A 23,298-nucleotide genomic window follows, 5' to 3' on the forward strand; every position below is an offset into this window, starting at 1 on the left:
CTTCATTTGTAAGTCCATCTTTTTAGATATGCGTCTGATGAAATGTACCATTCTTATTGGCAGAATCTTTTGTTTTCCTAAGAGATTAAGAGTGAATAAAGCTTTTACTGACAGGCTGCTACTAAAATAGTATTTAAATCTATTTCTATATAAACATTTTCCAAGGTCAATCCAACCTGGTTTTTCTGACTTCTCTCCTTGAAGAGCCACAGACCACCAAGTGGTGAACATATTTGTCTTACTTCTGCATATCAACATATTGTTTTAATGAGCACTGATTCAGTGACCCAATTAGGACCCACAAGATATGAAAAATCTCATTTGGGGGAAAGTAACTACAGAAGAAACCTAAGATTTTTTTTTTTTTTTTTTTTTTTTTGGTCTTAAAGAAAGTTAGGGGAATCCAGCTTTCACCCAATTTAGCGCAGAATCAAACCATAAAAACAGGAGTCCACAGACTTATCTTCATGCGTCAAGAGTCAGTTGGGGCCACACATTACAAGGATGAAAGAACTCAGGAATGTTATATTGATGATAGTAATGCCAATCATACCACCACCACTTTAAACTTGTATAGGATTTTAGAGTTTATAAAGTTTATCACTGGCTTTATTTGATCTGTCCTCTGACTTCAATTCCAATTTTATTGCACATTATTCAGTCTGTTCTAGCCACACCAGGGATCACCTGTGTTCCTCAAATATGCCAAGATAATTTCCTCATCTAGGTCCTTTCAGTTGCTAGCCCTCAGCCTGAAATGTTATTTTCCTTGCACATCACATACCTGTTTCTTTCTTATTTCCTTTGGAACTCAGTTGAAACATCACCTCCGGAGTGGCATCCTCCCTGATCACATTATCTAAAGTAAGTTTATTGTTACACTCTCACTCTAAACTCTGTCCTCTTTCTTCTTGGTACTTATCAGAAGTCATAATTACATATTTATTTATGCATTTCCTTCTTTAACGTCTGTATTTTCCAGTAGAATGCAACCTTAATGGAAGTAGGGACTGTGTCTATGTCGATCCTGTTCACCGCTGAATCCTCAGGGCCTAGCACAAAGTTAAGCACATAGAAGATGCTCAAAATATACTTGTTGATGAATAACTGAATTATGAATATATAATATTTTTCATTATGACAACCTTATGGAATAGGTAGGGGAGTAGTATTATAATATATAGTCATTTTTTAGTTGAGGTCACCGAGGTTCACAGAAATGAAGGGACCTGTAACACAGCTATGAATGGTGGAGTTCACATTCAACCTCTGAACTTCATACTCCAAGTTCAATGTCCCTTCCACTATGACATACACCTAGAACTGATACAGAAGGGGAGCATGGAAGTGCTGGGAAAGGAAGGTTGTGGTCCCTGGCTAGGGCTCCATCCCTGGGGCTGTGCCCACAGACCTAGGTGAGGACAGGTATTTCTGTTTTCCTGCCAAATGCTGCATCTCCCAAGACCACCTTGGCCCATCATGCCCCCATCCTGTGCCCATAAAAACCCTGAGACCCTACTAGGCACACACACAAGCAGCTGGACATCAAGAGGAATACATAGGTGGAAGAACACACAAGCAGCTGTATGTCGAAAGGAACACATCAGTTAAGAGCACACCAGCAGTCTCTGGCAAGCCACTAACCACCACAACGACGTGGAGTTTGGCCAGGGCGGTCAGAGGACAGCCTGGTCACTGAGCAGCCTGAATCCAGGGGAAAACCACCTTCCCACTCCATCTCCCTTGCGGCTCCCCAACCATCTGCTGAGAGCCACTTCCGCTCAATAAAACCTTGCAATCATTCTCCAAGCTCATATGTGATCTGATTTTTCTGGTACAACAAGGCAAGAAATCCCAGGATACAGAAAGCCCTTTGTCCTTGTGATAAGGCAGGGTGGGGTCTAATTGAGCTGACTAACACAAGGCACCTACAGATGGCTAAACTGAAGGAGCATACTGTAACACACACCCACTGGGGCATCAGCTGTAAACATTCACCCCTAGACACTGTTGTGGGGTCGGAGCCCCACAGCCTGCCCATCTGCATGCTCCCCCTAGAAGTTTGAGCGACGGGTCACCGAAGTGAGCCATGCCCCCATGGCACATCCTGTAAGGGGTATAATGGAACTTTTCCCATTTCAGAATCTCCTTGATTACTATTAACTCCATGTCATTTAATCATGGATACTTGCTCCATAGCCCCTGGACACGAATTCTAGGGAGTAGAGACATTAATGGATCACAGACTTCCTTAAAAAGGAGCTATCCAGTTTTCCAGGTTCTTTGTAAAAGAGGACTGTCATTCTACTCAGGACACTCAAGATTTCCATACTTCAGTAATATCGAATCTTAAACCCTCTAGATGCTGTGTGTAACTCACAAGCTGTAGCTCATACGTCACAGCTATAAGTCATTTGTGGCAAAGAGCTCTTAATGTCACTGTGTTGAGAAATGAATTTACATTATATACCCAAAACATATGAACAAAGTAATGTGAATTAAATATATACTGTATAACAAAAATAAAATCCAAAGCCCCCTAACCATCTAAATGGACCCCTCCTCTTGGCTAGCGGCATTCCAAAGTTTACCCGAAAATCTAGTTCAGGCTATGATGGGAAGGGAGAGCTGGACACGCCTCATTATACCTTCCTCCCTTTTAAAATTACCAATAGAACAAGCTCTTTAGGTTTGATAAGAAACATTTACAAGCTATACTCTCTGAAGCCTGCTACCTAGTGGCTTCATCTGCATGAAAAAACTTTGGTCTCTACAACCCCTTACCTTAACCCAGACATTCCTTTCTACTGATTCCAGATCTTTAGATAGTAACTCTTTCAATCAATTGCCAATCAGAAAATCTTTGAATCTGCTTATGACCTCCAAGCTACCCCCCTCCCAGCACCTGCTTCCAGTTGTTCTGCCTTTCTGGACCTAACCAATGTACATCTTACATGTACTGACTGGTGTCTTATGTCTGCCTAAAATATATAAAACCAAGCTGGAGTCCAATCACCAACATGAGCACATGTTTTCATGATCTCCTGAAGGCTGTGTCATGGGCCATTGGTCACTTAGATATGGTTCAGAATAAACCTCTTGATATTTTTAATTGACAGTGCTATGGCTCCTTACATGGACCATTTTTCCATTTAAATCCATTAATATGAACCACCACTAGAAAAAGACTATACATATTTACATGAAATCACTATAATTTTTTAAGCCCTGGTATCTAAAACTGCATACAAACTGCAATATATGAGAGAACAAGGAGCAACGTGGTCACAGTTTATTTTGTAATAACTTGTGTAAATTCATCAGACAGTGCAGAAATCCAAGAAAGAAATGAAGTATGTTGTCATACGGGTTAATACTTCAGGCATTAGTTCACCAATGTACTTATCCCATTCTTGGTTTAGGCTATGTAACAGCGCATTCAGCTTACAAGAATTGAAAAATAACAAATAAAAATAGATAAAATTATATTACTTGAAAAAGTATTTGCAAGTAAATATTATTATTTAAAACTTAAAAAGCAAATGGAATCATTATGTCTTTCAGAGACTTATCAAGATAGCAAGCAAAAAAGAAGTCATTTCTAAAGCAAAGGTAAAAACATAGGATAACTGATTTCCTTTAGTCTAGGAAGCAGTCAGCAGTCCCAACAGTACAAGAATTTCTGCACATTCTTCACACAGACTTGAACTCCAAGGTTTTGCAACTGATGAGACAGGCCCTCTGTTCTCAAATAGAACCAGCAAAGTAAGGGCATATGGGTTAGAAACTGTGCAGAACAGAACATTTTGTTTGTCGTTAAGTAAAATTATGAAAATGCAACTGTTAAACAGGAAACTAATTGATCGCTTTAGCAATGGATCTGGAAATCTTCTGTAGATCAGAATAAAATGTGGCCATTTCAAATTCATAAAGTGACTGAAAAATTTCCACCATGTTTCTAACTGGTGTCGGGTCTAACAACCAATGACTCAATAACTGGTTTTTGATGCTCCATTTTTTCACAAGAATATCATTCTTTAGAAAAGTCCAACGTATTTATTTCAGGTACAACTTCACAATTCTTATGACAACCTCGAAAGATCTGTAATACGGGCAATGGTAAACCCAATCTTATTTAAAAGGAGCAAAAGCAGTGACAGAGTTAGGTGAACTGCACAAGGATACATGACTTAACAATGGCATAGCCAACAACTCTATTAGTTTCCTATTGTCAGTCTAACAAATTACCACAAATTTAGTGGCTTAAAATAACACGATTCTAAAGGTCAGAGCTTGAAATTAGTCTGACAGGGCTGAAACCAAGGTGGTGGTAAAACTCCTTCCTTCTGAGGGCTCTAGGGGAGATTCCATTTTCCTTGTCTATTCTAGTTTTCAGAGCCCATCTACATTTCTTGGCTTATGACTTTTTCCTCACATCACTCCAACCTCTTGTTTACATCATCATACCTCCTGTTTCCCTTTATGTCAAAAATTTTCCCTCTGCCTTTCTCCTAAAAAGACTATCGTGATTACATTTAGGGCCCACACAGAGAATCCAGAATAATCCATCCTTCTAGTTATACTTAATTTAATCATGCATGCAAAGTCTATTTGCCATATAAGGTGCATCTACAGATTCCTTAGATGGGAACCTGAATATCTTTGGGGGCCATTATTCAGCCTACCTCAGTAATAAAACTGAATCCAAGCATATTTATTCTTGATTCACTATGCCAAGGGTGACTTGCTCACAACTATACAGCTGCCATAGGTGGTTGTTGATTTTCTGTGTGACCCTGAGATTCTGAAAAAAAAAATAATTTCTATCTCTCTCTCTCTTTCTCACACACACATACACACTTACACATGCACACACAGATACACAAACACACACACACATACATGCACATTATTAAGCCAGAATATTAATGTCATGGTTTAAAAGTGTTCTTTAGAAAAATATACAATAATAATAAAAATATAGATTAAAAAGTATTTTAGTCAATTTGTAACAGAGCAAATTATTTTTATGGTAAAAAACAAATTGTTAAATTATAGCTGCAACAATGCCATCAATAGACCAAAATGTAGAGTAAAATCTAAAGCCAGCCCTACAACTGAAGAAAAGAAAAGGAGGTCTGGTAATCATCTAGTGAATTCAGATATTGCAAATTAAAAAAAATCTAGTTAAATCAGATAATTTGTTATCCTTATCCTACCCCAATCTACTTCACAAAATATTCTTATCTCCATAAATAATTTGGAAGATTACATTTAAATTATGAATTTTAGCTTTTAGTTTAATTTCAGCAATTTATGTAGAACTGCATGTGATCTCCTAGTGACGTCACCGGTGAGCTTTGTGACCTTGATCAAGTTCCTTCTTTTCTCTGACTCTCAGTTTTATGTACGAAATGAGTTTAGACAAGATCACATCAAAAGTTCCCTTCAGGTCAAAAGTTATTACCAAGAATGACGTAAATCATCAGCTACAAATATATTTCCTTACTCTAGTGAAAGACAGTACAATCTAAAATACACACTGAAACCAGCAAAATTCTAATCTTCACTCTGTTACTACCTCTCTAAGAATTTCAGGACTAGTCATTTAATATCTATCATTCACTGATGCCAAACTACCTTCATATAAATTAAATTTCCCTTGGCTTATCTTCTTCTAAAGCTTTGAGAAGAACTAATAAGACAATTATTACACAACATGCTAATTGCCTTAGATAATGACAGATATGACACACTAGTTTATTCACAAAGATCTTAGGTATAGAAAAGCAAGGAGACTTGCTTAAAATCTCCTTTGAGGCAGAAAATCATTGGAATTAACCTTCAAAATAGGCCTGTGCTTGTTTCTTCTGCCAAATTATCTCTAGCACTATCTCTGTTACATAGTTCACAAGCATTCATTGAGAGATTAAGTCATACTGATAAGTCATAAAATACTGATTCTGCCCAGAGTGATGTGAGGGATCACAAAAACAAGCAGAAAGGCACAATTCCTGTGATGTCAAATTAGATATTCTTGAGTTCTGTTCATAGTCCCACCGAAACAACTGCAAAATGAGCAAATCATTGGAAAAACGTTCAATTGTTCCCTATGGAAATATCATCCTCTTTTCATTACTGGCAACATTCTAGAACTGCCTATTTTCAGTTCCCTGTAGTATGTCCAGGGAAACTGAGACTAATTTGAATATTGGTGTATTAGTTTCATACTGCCTCTGTCACAAATTATCACAAACTTAGTGGCTTAAAACAACATAAATTTATTATCTGAAACTTCTGGAGGTCAGAATCCTATAGGTGTCTTATTGGGCTAAAACGAAGGTGTTGACAGTGCTCAGTTCTGTTCTGGAGGCTCTAGAAGAGAATCTTTTTTCTTTCTTTCTTTTTTCCACTTGCTAGAGGCTGTCTGCATTCCTTGGCTCATGGCCCCTTCCACCATCTTCAAGCCAGAAATATCTATTGAATCATTCCCATTTGGTATCACTCTGATATTGATTTTCCTGTTTCCATCTTTCACTTTATAATGAACTTTGTAATGACACTGGACTCTTCCAAATAGTCCAAGATAATCCACCTTCTTGAAATCACTAATTTAATCACATCTGCAAAATCTCTTTTGCCATACAAGGTAACACATTCACAGGTTCCAGGGATTGGGATGTGAAGATCTCTAGGAGGCTATTTTTCCGTCTATGACAATTGACCCTAACACTAATAATTAATCCACTGTGATTGCACACAGGTACTCATCTGTGTAAATTCATTCAATGAATTCACCCAGTTGATGTAGTCAGAGTAGGCCATTGATCATAAAAATACTCCTCCCCAGTCTTTCTTACTAGAAATCAAGGGATTTGAAAACCATTTTCCACTTAACTATGAATCAGAAGCACAGCTCCTCCATCACATTTACTCCAGGTGCCATTGCCATCAGAATCTCTCTCAGTCATAAGGAAAATCCAAGTACACCACTTGTTTTAATATATACATGTATAAATATATGTATATTTATGTGTATATATATTTATATACACATATAAATTTATATATGTATATTTATACGTGTATGTGAACTTTGCATATACATTTATGTATGTATATTTTCATATGTAAATGTTTTACACATATATAATATAATATATAAAATATAATATCAATATCAATATAATATAAAAATAAATAAAATATAAATATATAAAATAAATAGATAAAATATAAATAAAATATAATAAAAACTATATATATATATACACACACACACACACACACACACACACACATATATATATACACACATATATCCAAGACGGCATTGAAGACTTCCACTGAAGGCTTCTGGATTAAACACTTTAAAAATATTAGGGAGGCTCAAATTAGAAGCTGGCAGCCAAGATGGTAAAGGGCAGAAAATATATGCACCATACAGAATGTTTGAAAGAACTAGGAACATTCAGTCTTTAGACAGATAATCAAAAGCTGTTTTCAGAAAACTGCAAGGAGACATGACACGGATCTTATCTTAGGTGAAGGGCTCTAATAGCAAGGAGAAGATTTACTTCAGAATACAAAAATCCCAACCACTGGATAGATGTTAGAAAGAACCACATTTTGGTTTAATTTTAAATCAAATTTAAATCTTTTGTACTAACTAGAATTGTCTAACAATGGAACAGCCTATCTGAATACCCTATATTAGAGGTGTCAATGGGAGGTGGTTGGGGAGTTGTTGGTCAAAGGACACAAAACTACAGTTAGATAGGAAGAGATCTATTGTACACAGCATGGTGATTACAGTTAAAGATGATACATTGTACTATTAAAAAATGATAATAGTAGATGTTTAATGTTCTCACTGCAGAAATGAAAGCTATGTGAGGTAAAAAGAAACCATTCTTCAGAAGAAAAAATAATGTATTGCCAACACTTAGGTCAAGGTATCATTCTTTCAGAGGCCTGGGATTTATTTACAATATAATTTGTAGTGACCCATAATACTGGTTAACATTTCAACTAGGATCACTGTGTTTTCTTAGTTTTAATTATACAAAATTAGTTGTATCTAACTTTTGTGTTATTCACAATAGCCAAGTCACAGAATCAACCCGTGTCCATCAATGGATAATTGGATAAAGAAGCTGTGATAAAAATATACACCATGGAATACTACTTAGCCACGAAAAAGAATGACATCATGTCCTCTGCAGTAACATGGATGCAATTTCCCATTATCCTAAGTGAATTAACACAGAAACAGAAAGTCAAATACTGCATGTTCCCACTTATAAATGAGAGCTAAACAAGGAATACACATAGTCATGCAGAGTTAAATAATAGGCAATGGTGACTATTAAAGGTGAGAGGGTGGAAAGGGGGTGAGAGATGAAAATTTATCTATTGGGTATAAAGCACACTATTTAGATGATGGGTACACTATGTAATAAATCCATATAACAAAACTGCATTTGTACCCCCTAAATTATAAAAAAATAAAATAAAATAATTTCCTGCTCTATTCTAAAACAGTTATTCCCCTAACACTGAACATTTAATCACATTTTATTTTTGTTGAAAGATAAAATTAATGTTTTTCCATGGTTAAAGAGCTGGTTAAAAATTGGTACTGGAGATGGCAGAGCTCACCTCAGGCTTGAAAGGCTTGAAAGAAGGTCTGAGTGTGGAGTGAAATATAGTCTCTATTTGTCCAGGGTTTTTATAAGAAAGTCATCTTAGTTTCACATATCATTCATCAAGCAATTATCTGAACCATCGCCTTTTTTAAGAAAAGACTGAGGCTAGTTAGCTTTTAATCAGCAAACTCCAAAAAGAAATATCACCTCCTTGATGATTTCTCTAGTGACTTAGGGAAAAAAAAAAAAAAAAAAGTGTTCCCAACTCCAGAATTGAGGAAAAAGGACAAAAGACTATTGACAAAAACAACAAAAAACAAAATGATTGAACAAAGGATGATTCATAATCCATTTATTACATACTATGTCCAAAAATGTAGTTTAAGAAAAACACAGTGGAATCATAAGTGAGGCTCAAAATAAACTTTTTGTACACAATGAAGTTAGAAAATACAAACCATCTTAATCTCACAGGGTAATTGTGACCTGAAATAATGCCTTCTAGTATCTATTCTTGATTTACTCTTAGTATTGCCTCCAATTTTATGGTTTTGGGTTAAGCACATAACTTGTGTCTCAGCTTGTCTTCCTGACCCATAAATTGTGTTTTAAAGAAGTCACATTAGGGTTTTAACAAATTATTTTGGGCTGCTAAGGAAAAAAAAAATCCTTTATTTCAAAGAAATTCAAAGTACTTGCTATTAATCACATTTTAAAAATCTAACTACCATTCCTAGAAAGTAGGGTTAAGGTCATTTCTATCTTACGTGGTGACTGGGGTTGGGGAATGGGATGAAACAAAGTTTAACTCATTTCCCTAAGGCCCTTTACGCCCCAATACAGAGTTTCCTGGCTGATTAGCATAGTGATGATGACAAGGGTTTCTAACAAATTAGCATTAAACTACATTAAAAAGTCGCAGCATTCAGTATAGAGTTCTAAAACAGTGATATTTCTTCTACAACAACAAGCAGTATAATAATTCAAAGTTTTATGACAAAATTTTTCTGGAATTTGAACCTTTTAAAGCATTGCATTGGATATTACATTAGCCATGCCATGTAATTTTCTTCATTTATAACACCATCAACTATCATGAATGAACAACTCCAAATACTTGAGCTTTAGGGAATTATTGATTAAAGAATTTGGCCAGGTGCAGTGATTCACACCTGTAATTTCAACACATTAGGAGGCCAAGACTGGAGGATCACTTGAGACCAGCAATTCAAGACCAGCCTGGGCAACACAGCAAGATCCTGTTTCTAAAAAAAAAAAAAAAATTTAATCAGTCAGGCCTGGTACTAGGGAGGGTATTGAGATGGAAAGATTGCTTGAGCTCAAAAGTTAGAGGCTGCAGTGAGCTGTGACTGCACCACTGCAATCTAGCCTGGGCAACAGAACGTAACTCTATCTCACAAAAAAAAAAAAAAAAAAGAACCTTTAAAACACTGACTTTAAAATTAGTTTTAATTCAGTACATATTGAGTTTCCTATAGGAATATTCCCCTTATCACATGATCTTACAGTGTACTGATCCACAGGCAGGAGCAATACACAGAATGCTTCCTAAAAAGAGAAGAGAGGTAGAAAAGAAAAAAAAATCAGACTTATTTTAAGTTTTTCAAAACAAAATTGGTTCTTTCAGAACTAAGGCCTTGTTCTCTACAGAGCTGAGTATTTTATCAGTGGGTACTTAGGAAATATATATTAAATTGATAACTACTGGCTCTCCATGTGTTGTACAGTGCTTGATTTCCTCTGCTTCCACAGTTTCAATAATCTGATCTCCCACTTCACCACACACACACACACACAAAGGCAAAAAGAAATCCTTCAGTGGTCAGCCAGATTTCTGCAATCTTAGACCCAGAGTCTAGGACAACAAAGAATAGAAAGTATTACTGTAGCATATTACCAAAGGAGGTTGTACATTTCTTTCCTTGGGGAATTCACTAAGACAAAATTGATAATAATATTTCTGGGACAGTTCATAAACAGTCCTTACATGGATGGACTAGATGATTTCCCATGATCCCTTCTATACATATGCTTCTAATATTTTATTTACAATATGTCTGATGGTGATGAAGGTGGGGCAGACTAAAAGTCATGCTGCACAATGGAGAAGGAACTGTCAGTGTTATGCTCAAGCTTTCTTAATAACAATTGACATTAATAACAAAAAAAGTAATGTTTTATTCCATGACCCTTCTACCTAGAAATCATTGTTTTAGCTCACCTAAAGCACCATTACAAAATGTGGAATGCCATAATGCTGTTTTAAAAAGAACAACTTTGATGCTAGGACAAAATTTATCCACTAGAGCAACATGGTCCAAATGGATTCTGATGCTTATTAACTCCTGGTAGTAAGATAACCATTTTGCCAGAGTTCAAATGTTTGCAGTGGGGATTGTTACAAATATACTGGGGAGAAAGATAAAGGGGAAAGGTGGAGCAAAAATTATCTTTACTTATTTAGTAATCTGATGGAAACCTAAGGAGAAATAATTACTTTAGCACTTAGACTTTTTGCCATACAGTTGGCCAAAGGCAAACATTGAGCAGCCACAGCACTGAAAATTCTGGCACAATAGGTGATTCTTATCAAATTTAATTGTAGCAGCAACATGAATTAACTCCAAAGTAAATAAAGCAGAAGGGGGAGAAGAAGATACATGCAACAATCACTGGAACACCCAGATATATAAGGCAAAAATTATTAGAGCTAAAGAAAGAAATAGACCCTAACACAATAATTGTTGGACCTTCAAGACCCATCATTCAGCACTGGACAGATTATACAAACAGATAATCAACAAAGAAATATTAGAATTAATTTGTCCTGTGGAACAAATGGATCTAATAGATATTTACAGAACATTTCATTCAATGACTGCAGAATACACGTTCTTCTCCTCAGCACATAGATCATTCTCAAGAATAGACCATATATTAGGACACAAAACAAGTCGTTAAAAATTCCTCAAAAATGAAATTATAAGAAATATATTTTTTGAACACAATGGAATAGAACTAGAAACCAATAACAAGAGGAATTTTGGAAACTATCGAAACACATGAAAATAAGACAATATGCTCCTGAGTGAACAGTGGGTCAATGAAGAAATTAAGAAAATTGGAAAAATCTCTTAAACCAATAAAAAAAGAAACAGGATATACCAAAACCTACGAGATACAGTGAAATAAATAGTAAAAAATAAAAGTTTATAGCTACAAGGGTGACTTCAAAACATTTTTAGAAAAACTTCAAATAAACAACTTAAAGATGCATCTCAAAGAACTAGAAAAGCAAGATCAAATCAAACTCAAACATAGAAGAAAATAAATAAATAAGAAAAGGTCAAAAATAAATTAAATTGAAATAAAAAAACACTAAAAAAGATCAATGGAAAAAAAGTGGGTTTTTTGAAAAGATGAAAAGAATCGACAAACTTAAACCCAGAATAAGAAAAAAGAGAGAAGACCCAATTAAATAAAATCAGCAATTAAAAAGGTGATATTACAGCCAATACCACAAAAATTGAAAAGATCATTGGAGGCTACCATGAGCAACTATATGCCAATTAATTGGAAAACCTAGAAGAAATTGATAAATTCCTAGACAAATACAACTTACAAATATTGAACCATGGAGAAATCCAAAACCTGAGCAGATAAAAAACAAGTAATGAGAACAAAGCTGTAATACAGTCTCCCAGCAAAGAAATGTCAGGACCTGATGGGCTTTGTTGCTCAATTTTATCAAACATTTAAAGAACTAATACAAATCCTACGTCAAAGTATTCTGAAGAACAAAAGAAGGAGGAAATACTTTCAAACTGATTCTACAAGGCCAATGGTACACTAGTACCAAAACTAGACAAAGACACATCAAAAAAGAAAACTATAGGCCAATATCTGTGAAGAACATTGATGCAAAACTACTCAACAACATACTAAAAAATTCATGAACACATTAAAAAGATCATTATTCATGATCAAGTGGAATTTATCCCAGGGATGCAAGGATGGTTCAACAGATACAAACCAATCAATGTGATACATCATATCAATGGAATGAAGGACAAAAACCGTATGATATTTTCAGATGATGCTAAAAAAGTGTTTGATAAAATTCAACATACCTTCATGACAGCAAGTCCCAAAATGCTGGGGATTGAAACATACCTCAATATAATTAAAGCCATATATGAAAGAATCACAGCTAATATAACACTTCATGGGAAAAAAAAAAAAAAAAAAAAAAAAAACTGAAAGCCTTTCTTCTAAATCTGGAACATGACAGAGATGTCCACTTTCACCACTGTTATTCAACATACTACTAAAAGTCCTAGCTAGAGCAATCAGACAAGAGAAAGACATAAAGGGCATCCCAATTTGAAATGAATAAGTGAATTTATCCATCTTTGCAGATGATGCGATGTTACATTTGGAAAAACCTAAAGACTTCACCAAAAAATCCCATTAGACCTAATGAACAAATTATGTACAGTTGCAGGATACAAAATCAACACCCAAAAATCAGTATCATTTCTAAATGCCAATAGTGAACAATATGAGAAAGAAATCAATAAAGTAATCCCATTCACAGTAGTCACAAACATAATAAACTATGCAGGGATTAACTTAAACAAGTGAAAGCTCTCTGCAATGAAAACTATGAAATATTGATGAAAGAAACTCAAGAAGACTGAAAAAATGTACACATATAAATGTACATATATATATATGTAAATATATATATATAGTTACTCGATGCTTTTGCCTCACAGCTCTTAAGATTCTTTCCCTTGTCTTGACTTTAGATAACCTGACGACCACGTGCCTAGGTGAGGATCTTTCTGTGACAAATTTCCCGAGTGTTCTTTGAGCCTCTTATATTTGGATGTCTAGGTCTCTAGCAAGGCCAGGGAAGTCTTCGTCAATTATTCCCTCAAATAAGTTTTTGATTTCTTTCTCAGATTGTTCACTATTGGCATTTAGAAATGCTACTGATATTTGTGTGTTGATTTTGTATACTGTAACTGTACATAATTTATTAGGTCTAATGGGATTTTTTGGTGAAGTCTTTATAGGGTTTTCCAAATGTAACATCATATCATCTGCAAAGATGGGTAAATTGACTTCTTCATTTCAAATTGGGATATATCTATATCTACATACAGATAAATAGATAGATATAGATATAGATATAGATATAGATATAGATATATAAAACCTGTCAGATTAACAGCAGATTTCTCAGCAGAGACCTTACAAGTCAGAAGAGATTGGGGTCCTGTCTTTTACCTCAGTAAACAAAAACAACAAAAAAAAATTATAAGCTAAGAATTTTGTATCCAGTGAAACTAATCTTCATAAATGAAGGAGAGATAAAGTCTTTTTGAGACAAACAAATGTAGAGACTATTCCCCACTACCAAGCCAGCACTGTAAGAAATGCTAAAAGGAGTTCTAAATCTTAACACATAACCCTGAAATACACCAAAATGGAACCTTCTTAAAGCATAAATCTCAGAGGACCTATAAAACAATAACACAATTTTTTAAAAAGTATTCACACAACAATTAGCATGATGAAAAAACAGTACTTCATCTCTCAACACTAACACTGAATGTAAGTGGCCTAAATGTTTCACTTAAAAAATACAGAATGGCAGGATGGACAAAAATCCTACCACCAATTATTTGCTGTCTTCAAGAGACTCACCTAACACATAAGGACTCACATGAATTTAAGGTAAAGGGGTGGAAAAAGATATTCCATGCAAATGAAAACCAAAAGCAAGCAGGAGTAGTTATTCTTATATCAGGCAAAACAGACTTTAAAGCAACAAAATTTTTAAAAAGACAAAGGGGCATTATATAATAAAAAATATCAGTCCAACATGAAAATATCACAATCCTAAATATATATGCACTTAACACAGGAGCTCTCAAATTTATAAAACAATTACACTAGACATAAGAAATGAGCGACACAGCAAAACAATAATAGTGGAGAAATTCAATACTTCACTGACAGCACTAGACAGATCATCAAGACAGAAAGTCAACAACAACAACAAAAACTGACTTAAAGTATACCCTAGAACAAATGAACTAAACAGATATTTACAGAGCATTCTACCCAACAACTGCCGAATATACATTTTTTATCAGCACATAGAACATTCTCCAAGATAGATCATATGACAGGCCACAAAACAAGTCTCAATATATTTAAGAAAATTAAAAAAATTACTATCAAGTTCTCTCTCAGACTACAATGGAATAAGATTGAAAATTCACTCTAAAAGGAACCCTCAAAACTATACAAATACATGAAAATTAAATAATCTTCCCCCTGAATGATCCTTGAGTCAACAGTGAAATCAAGATGGAAATTTAGAAAATTCTTTAAAATGGATGATAATAGTGATACGAACTATCAAAACCTCTGGGATACAGCAAAAGTAGTGCTAAAAGGAAAGTTCCTAACATTAAAGGCCCACATCAAAAAGTCTGAAAGCATAAATAGACCATCTAAGCTCACACCTAATGGAACTAGAGAAATAAAAACCAAACCCAAACCCAGCAGAAGAAAAGAAATATCAAAGATCAGAGCAGAACTAAATGAAATTGAAACAAAAAAATTAAAGATAAATGAAACAAAAAGCTGGTGGTTTGAAAATATAAACCAAATTGATTGATCATTAGTGAGATTAAGAAAATAAGAGAAGATACAAATAAATATATATAAATAAAATGGCTTTAATCCAACCACAGACAATAACATGCTGGCAAGGATATGGAGAAACGGGAACCCTCGTACACTCTTGGTGGTAAGGTAAATTAGTACAACCACTATAGAGAACAGTTGGAGGTTCCTCAAAGAAACTAAAAATAGAGCTTACATATATGTGATCCAGCCACCCCACTGCTGGGTACATATCCAAAATTAAGACAATTTATATATCAAAGAGATAGCTGCACTCCTGTGTTTATTGCAGCACTATTCACAATAGCCAAGATTTGGAAGCAACTTATGTGTCCGTTGACAGATGAATGGATAAAGAAAAGATGGCACATATACACAATGGAGTATTACTCAACTATAAAAAGAATGAGATCCCTTCATTTGTGACAACTTGAATATAACTGGAGGACATTATTTTAAGTGAAATGAGCCAGGCACAGAAAGACAAACTTTGCATGTTCTCACTTACGTGTGGGAGCTAAAAATTAAAACAATTGAACTCATGGAGATAGAGTAGAACCATTATTACCAGAGGCTGGGAAGGATAATGGGTAGGGAGGATGGGGATGGTTAATGGGTACAAAAATATCGTTAGAGTCAATGAATAAGATCTACCATTTGATAGTGCAACCAGGATGACTGTGGTCAACAATAACTTATTATACATTTTAATAACTGAAAGAGTATAATTGGATCATTTGTAACACAAGGAAAAGATAGATGCTTGGGTTAATGGATTCCCTATTTATCCTGATGTGATTATTAAACATTATGTGCCTGTATCAGAGTGTCTCATGTGCCTCAGAAATATGTGCACCTGTGGTAAATGACAGACACAGACAATGAAGCCACAAATCTTTAATTTATTATGACTGCAACATTTGACTTTAATCAGAACTGTATAACAGTCATGTCTTTGTGGAATGTTCCAGTATAAAAAGGAAGCACAAATTGTGCTTAGGACCTACTTTCCACACTTTTCTGCACACACAAAAATTAAAAATTTAAATTTAAAACTAAAACAAAGTAAATAAGGCATATTGATACACAGAATACTGAACTAAACTTCAAACCAAACTGTCAGGAATCCTACAACCCTTGGAAAAGAAAGGGGAAAAGCCAAGGAGAGCAGAAAGAGTGACAAACAGAAAACGGTTGAGATTATAAATAAAGGAATGAATACAATTCAGATTTTTATAAGACATAATTGTTTGCACAAAAAATCAAGGCTAGGGTGATCTCAAGGTGAGGGAATTATAGAAAAGTCTAAAAGGCATTTTTCAGAAAATGAAAAAGGGAATTTAGTGGGCTTTGTTCCATAATCCCAGGGTAAATGATAGAAACAGACAATGAAGCCACAAATCTTTAATTTATTATGACTGCAACATTTGGCTTTAATCAGAACTGTATAATAGTCATGTCTTTGTGGAATGTTCCAGTATAAAAAGGAAGTGTAAATTGTGCTTAGGATCTACTTTCCACACTTCTGTCTAGTGAAATGGCAAGAAAATTGGGTAACAGTTCAACTGAAGTAATAAATTATCACTTTTCAGAACTGTCATTCAATAAGAAGATCATTGTCAGGGTGACTGGAAAGGGTAGGCAGAATATATTTGCACACTTGTTGAGGGACAGGACAATGCTAATTTCTGTGAGACAGTTTACCAACAGGCAGGCAAGGAGTCCCTAAAGTACCTCTTCCTTGACTCCCTTCTTATTTGCAGACCATGTAACTTAGTCCCTCCAACTGACATCTCCATACTTTTTCCCTCATTCTGGCTCAGGGAGGAGGCTGAGGAAATCTTTATTCCTGGCCTTTTCTCGTCCTTGAGAACCTAGGTCCAGAGTTTAGTCCAGTGACTGGCAATAAGTATTTTCTGAATGAATGAGTGGATTTGAGGGTGAAAACAAAATAATTCACAAGCACAAATCATAGATTCAGAATTGGCAGGACCTATCTACATAATCTATTCAAATTGTCCACCCTGCACAAGGCTCTGCACTTGAACATCTCTGCCAAGTGTTTATATGGTACATGTATGTGCACATACTATCAAGTTAGTTCAGTGTAGAAGTATTGAATGTAGAAGTATGAAATTCTAGGGGAGAGAGTTTATGGAACCAGAGCTCCATAAACTCTCTCCTCTAGAATTTAACAATGCCATTGATATGGAATCCCAAACTTCTGATTTAATTCCATTTACCTTTCTTTATCTTCTTTCTTGAATAGTATTCACCAGATCCTAAGTCAGCCCAGAAATCTTAAAGGAAGTGCTATGCCTACCAATTTTCTAACCGTATACTCTTTCTAACCGTATGCCTCCTAGATTGGCATTAGGAAGCTCCTAGATCCAGAAGCTAGACTGGCATTAGGAAGAAGAGAAAATAAGTGTAAAGTATTAGATCAGTTATACTTTCTTATGACTAAAATAATCCATCCCATAGCCAGAAGTCAAAGTGTAAAGAGCAATATGTTCTTTCCTATTCTGTGAAGAAAGACATTTGTAGCCTGATGGGGATGGCATTGAATCTATAAATTACCTTGGGTAGTATGGCCATTTTCATGATACTGATTCTTCTTATCCATGAGCATAGAATGTTCTTTCATTTGTCTGTATCCTCTTTTATTTCATTGAGCAGTGGTTTGTAGTTCTCCTTGAAGAGGTCCTTGACATCCCTTGTAAGTTGGATTCCTAGGTATTTTATTCTCTTTGAAGCAATTGTGAATGGGAGTTCATTCATGATTTGGCTCTCTGTCTGTTATTGGTTTATAAGAATGCTTGTGATTTTTGCACATTGATTTTGTATCCTGAGACTTTGCTGAAGTTGCTTATCAGCTTAAGGAGATTTTGGGCTGAGACTATGGGATTTTCTAAATATACAATCACGTTATCTGCAAACAGGGACAATTTGACTTCCTCTTTTTCTAATTAAGTACCCTTTATTTCTTTCTCCTGCCTGATTGCCCTAGCCAGAACTTCCAACCCTATGTTGAATAGGGCTTTTCTTGTGCCCATTTTCACAGGGAATGCTTCCAGTTTTTGCCCATGCAGTATGATATTGGCTGTGGGTTTGTCATAAATAGCTCTTATTATTTTGAGGTATGTTCCATCAATACTGAATTTATTGAGAGTTTTTAGCATGAAGCATTGTTGAATTTTGTCAAAGGTCTTTTCTGCATCTATTGAGATAATCATGTGGTTTTTGTCTTTGGTTCTGTTTACATGCTGGATTACGTTTATTGATTTGCATATGCTGAACCAGCCTTGCATCCCGGGGATGAAGCCCACTTGATCATGGTGGATAAGCTTTTTGATATGTTGCTGGATTCGGTTTGTCAGTATTTTATTGAGGATTTTTGCATCGATGTTCATCAGGGATATTTGTCTAAAATTCTCCTTTTTTGTTGTGTCTCTGCCAGGCTTTGGTATCAGGATGATGTTGGCCTCATAAAATGAGTTAGGTAGGATTCCCTCTTTTTCTATTGATTGGAATAGTTTCAGAAAGAATGGTACCAGCTCCTCCTTGTACCTCTGGTGGAATTCAGCTATAAATCTGTCTGGTCCTGGACTTTTTTTTTTGGTTGGTAGGGACGTTGTCTGCAGGCACTCAGAATGGTCCAGCATTTGATATACTGATGTAGGCTTTCCTACAATACAGCTTCTAACAAAAGCAGGCTGTTGTGAATCCCTGGTAATAGAATTGTTTACCTTTTTACCAAGAAGGTTGGGAAAGCACCAAAATCTGCATGTGGTGCGTGCCCAGGCAGACTTTGAGGGGTTCGTGCTGTAAGACCTAAAGTTCTTATGAGAATGTCCAAAACAAAGAAACATATTAGCAGGGCCTATGGTAGTTCCATGTGTGCTGAATGTGTTCGTGATAGGATCAAGCGTGCTTTCCTTATCGAGCAGAAAGTCACTGTGAAAGTGTTGAAGGCACAAGCACAGAGTCAGAAAGCTAAATAAAAAAAAAAAATGAAACTTTTTTGAGTAATAAAAATGAAAAGACAAAACAAAAAAAGAATAAGGGGGGAGACCACCCCTCATATTGTCTTATGCCCAATTTCTGCCTCCAAAGAAAGAAAAGGTAAAAATTAAAAGGCAGAAACAAAATCCACAAGCAGACAAACCGGCGCCACACCCTGGGCCTGGTAGTTAAAAATCAACCCCGACCTAAACGGTTGTTATCTATAGATTATAGACAGTGTATTGAAAAGCACTGTGAAAATCCCTATCCTATTTTGTTCTGATCTAATTACTCGTGCATGCAGCCCCCAGTCACGTACCCCTTGCTTGTTCAATTGATCACGATCCTCTCACACACACCCCCTTAGAGGTGCGAGCCCTTAAAAGGGACAGGAATTGCTTACTTGGGGAGCTCGGTTCTTGAGACAGGAGTCTTGCTGATGTCCCTGGCCAAATAAATCCCTTCTTTCTTTAACTCGGTATCTGAGGAGTTTTGTCTGTGGCTCGTCCTGCTACATTTCTTGGTTCCCTGACCGGGAAGCGAGGTGATTGGCAGATGGTCGAGGCAGCTCCTTAGGCAGCTTAAGCCTGCCCTGTGGAACATCCCTGCGAGGGACTCCGACCAGCTTGAGCATTGCGGATCCTGAGAGCGCTCCTGGGTAGGCATTTGCCCTGGTGGGGCGCCTCACCAGAGCAGTGTGTGGCAGGTCCCCGTGGAAGATCAACGCAGTGGCTGAACACTGGGAAGGAACTGGTACTGGGAGTCCGGACATCTGAAACTTGATAAGACTAGTCTTGAGAACTTGCCCACTCCATTTCAGTGGAAGCGTGGCCTGATCACCCAGGGAGTGCCTCTATCGGCACTTTGGTTTGGTTTTGATTTTGGTTTTGCCTTGGTTTGAATTGCTTGACAGGACTGGTCTTGGGAACATGCCCACTCCATTTGAGTGAAAGCCTGGCCGGATCACCCACAGCGTGCCTTTATTGGCACCTTGGTTTTGGTTTTGATTTGGTTTAAATTGCTTGACAGGACTGGTCTTCGGAACTTGCCTACTCCATTTGAGTGAAAGCGTGGCCTGATCACCCACAGTGTGCCTATAACCAGCACTTTGGTTTTTGTTTTTTACTTGACTTAGATTGTTTGATATTTTGGTTTTGGTTTTCACCTGGCTTAGATTTTCTGATACTCTGATTTTGGTTTTGATTTTGGTTTGGCGTAAACTGTAGAAGTGTGTGTGTGTGCCCTTTTTACCTGTTCTTTGTTTTGTGGTGTGCGTGTGGTGTGAGCATGGTGTTTTGTCTCGAGGAAACATGGGTCGGGCACAAAGTAAGCCCACCCCACTAGGAGCTATGTTGAAAAATTTCAGGCCGGGCGTGGTGGCTCAAGCCTGTAATCCCAGCACTTTGGGAGGCCGAGGCGGGCGGATCATGAGGTCAGGAGATGGAGACCATCCTGGCTAACACGGGGAAACCCCGTCTCTACTAAAAAAAAATACAAAAAACTAGCCGGGCGGGGTGGCGGGCGCCTGTAGTCCCAGCTACTCGGGAGGCTGAGGCAGGAGAATGGCGTAAACCCAGGAGGCGGAGCTTGCAGTGAGCTGATATCTGGCCACTGCACTCCAGCCTGGGTGGCAGAGCGAGACTATATATAAAAAAAAAAAGAAAAGGAAAAAGAAAAATTTCAAAAAGGGATTTAAGGGAGACTATGGAGTCACCATGACACCAGGAAAACTTAGAACTTTGTGTGAGATAGACTGGCCAGCATTACAGGCGGGTTGGCCGTCAGAAGGAAGCCTGGACAGGTTGCTTGTCTCGAAGGTATGGCACAGGGTAACCTGTCAGCCAGGGTACCCGGATCAGTTCCCATATATAGACTCTTTGTTACAGCTGGTTTTGGACCCCCACAGTGGTTATGAGGACAGGCAGCAGCAGTACTAGTAGAAAGGGACAGTTAGTTAAGGAAGGTCCTCACTCCACCCGCTGAGGGAATTTAGCATCAAAAGTCCTGTCTGACCCAACACCAGAATAATCATGGCAGGAATTGGTACCAGCAATATCCCCTCCTTATCAGGAGGAATGGCTCCCCACCCCTGAACCTACAGCACCTCCACCTCCACCAGATGACCACACCCCTAGACCACCCAGAGTAGACAAGAGAGGAAGTGAAGCCACGGGAGAAGCTCCTCCCTTGGAAGCTCACTTATGGCCCAAGACTGGAATCCAAATGCCCCTGAAAGAGCAGCTATATACTGGAGTAGATGAGGATGGCCATATGGTGGAAAGGCGTGCCTTTGTGTATCAACCTTTCACCTCTGCTGATCTCCTCAATTGGAAAAAATAATACTCCATCTTACACTGAAAAGCCTCAAGCTTCAATTGACTTGCTCCAAACTATTATACAGACTCATAATCCTATTTGGACTGATTGCCACCAGCTGCTCATGTGCCTCTTTAATACAGATGAAAGGCTAAGGGTGCTCCAGGCGGCAACTAAGTGGCTAGAGGAGCATGTCCCAGCTGATTACCAAAATCCCCAAGAATATATAAGAATTCAACAGCCAGGAGTATACCCCCAATGGGACCCGAACGAGGGACCAGACATGGAGAGGCTAAGACGGTACCGTGAGGTATTAACAGAAGGTCTAAAGAAAGGGGTTCAAAAGGTTAAAAATGTAAATAAAGTCTCTGAGGTCATCCACGGAAAAGAAGAGAGTCCAGTGCAATTATATGAAAGACTGTGAGGCATATCGTATGTACACTCCTTTCGATCCAGATAGCCCTGAAAATCTGCGCATGACTAACATGGCCTTAGTTAGTCAAAGCACAGAAGATATCAGGAGAAAATTGTAGAAACAGGCTGGGTTTGTAGGTATTAATACCTCACAGTTACTGGAAATAGCCAGTCAAGTGTTTGTGAATAGAGATTCAACAAGTCACAGAGAAAGTCGTAAGGAAGGTGAATGCCAGGCTAGGCGAAATGCTGACTTACTGGCCGCGGCCATTAAGGGATTCCCCTGAAAGGAGAGGGGAAGGGGGGTTCAGGGAAGAATACCCAGTCTAATCGCCTATGCTTGCAACGTAACCAATGCGCCCATTGAAAGGAAATAGAGCATTGGAAAGATAAGTGTCCCCAACTGAAGGAAAAGCAAGGTGGTTCAGAGCAAAAGACCTCAGCTAAAGACGAGGGAGCTTTGTTCAATCTGGTTGAAGGGTTATTGGACTGAAGGGGACCGGGCTCAAGTGCCCCCAAGGAGTCCACAATCAGGATTACAATTGGGGGCAAGAACATTAAGTTTTTGGTCAATACTGGTGCTGAACACTCAGTAGTGACCACCCTGGTCGCTCCCTTATCCAAGAAAACCATTGATATAAAAGGAGCAACAGGAGTTTCCACCAAGCAGGTTTTCTGTCTACCACGGACCTGCTCAGTGGGGGGACATGAGATAGTTCACCAGTTCTTGTACAAGCCTGGCTGTCCCTTGCCCTTGCTGGGAAGAGACTTGCTTTAGCAAGTTGAGAGCCACCATCTCCTTTACAAAACAGGGCTCTTTACAGCTAAAGTTACTAGGAACAGGAGTTATCATGGCCCTTACAGTCCTCCGGGGAGAAGAATGGAGAGTTTTTCTAACCGAGCCAGGCCAAGAGATAAAACCAGCTCTAGCTAAGCGATGGCCCCAAGTATGGGCAGAGGATAATCCTCCAGGACTGGCGGTCAACCAAGCCCCCGTACTCATAGAAGTTAAGCCTGGGGCACAGCCAATTAGACAAAAGCAGTATCCGGTTCCCAGAGAAGCTCTCGAAGGAATCCAGGTTCATCTCAGGTGCTTGAAAGCCTGTGGAATTATAGTTCGTTGCCAGTCTCCATGGAACACCCCTCTCCTGCCTGTCCCTAAGCCAGGGATCAAGGATTACCAACCAGT

At 37.5% G+C, this 23,298-nt stretch overlaps 1 protein-coding gene and 1 pseudogene across 1 annotated transcript in view; one reads left to right on the forward strand and one right to left on the reverse strand.

Annotated features, from left to right (window-relative positions):
* Nucleotides 1–23,298, reverse strand: part of SH3BGRL (SH3 domain binding glutamate rich protein like) — a 109,035-nt gene that overhangs the window by 66,629 nt on the left and 19,108 nt on the right. The window lies entirely within an intron of this gene.
* LOC111536474 lies at nucleotides 19,028–19,378 on the forward strand (annotated as a pseudogene).

The sequence above is a fragment of the Piliocolobus tephrosceles genome, chromosome 12 (assembly GCF_002776525.5).
Source record: "Piliocolobus tephrosceles isolate RC106 chromosome 12, ASM277652v3, whole genome shotgun sequence".
Taxonomy (NCBI): domain Eukaryota; kingdom Metazoa; phylum Chordata; class Mammalia; order Primates; family Cercopithecidae; genus Piliocolobus; species Piliocolobus tephrosceles.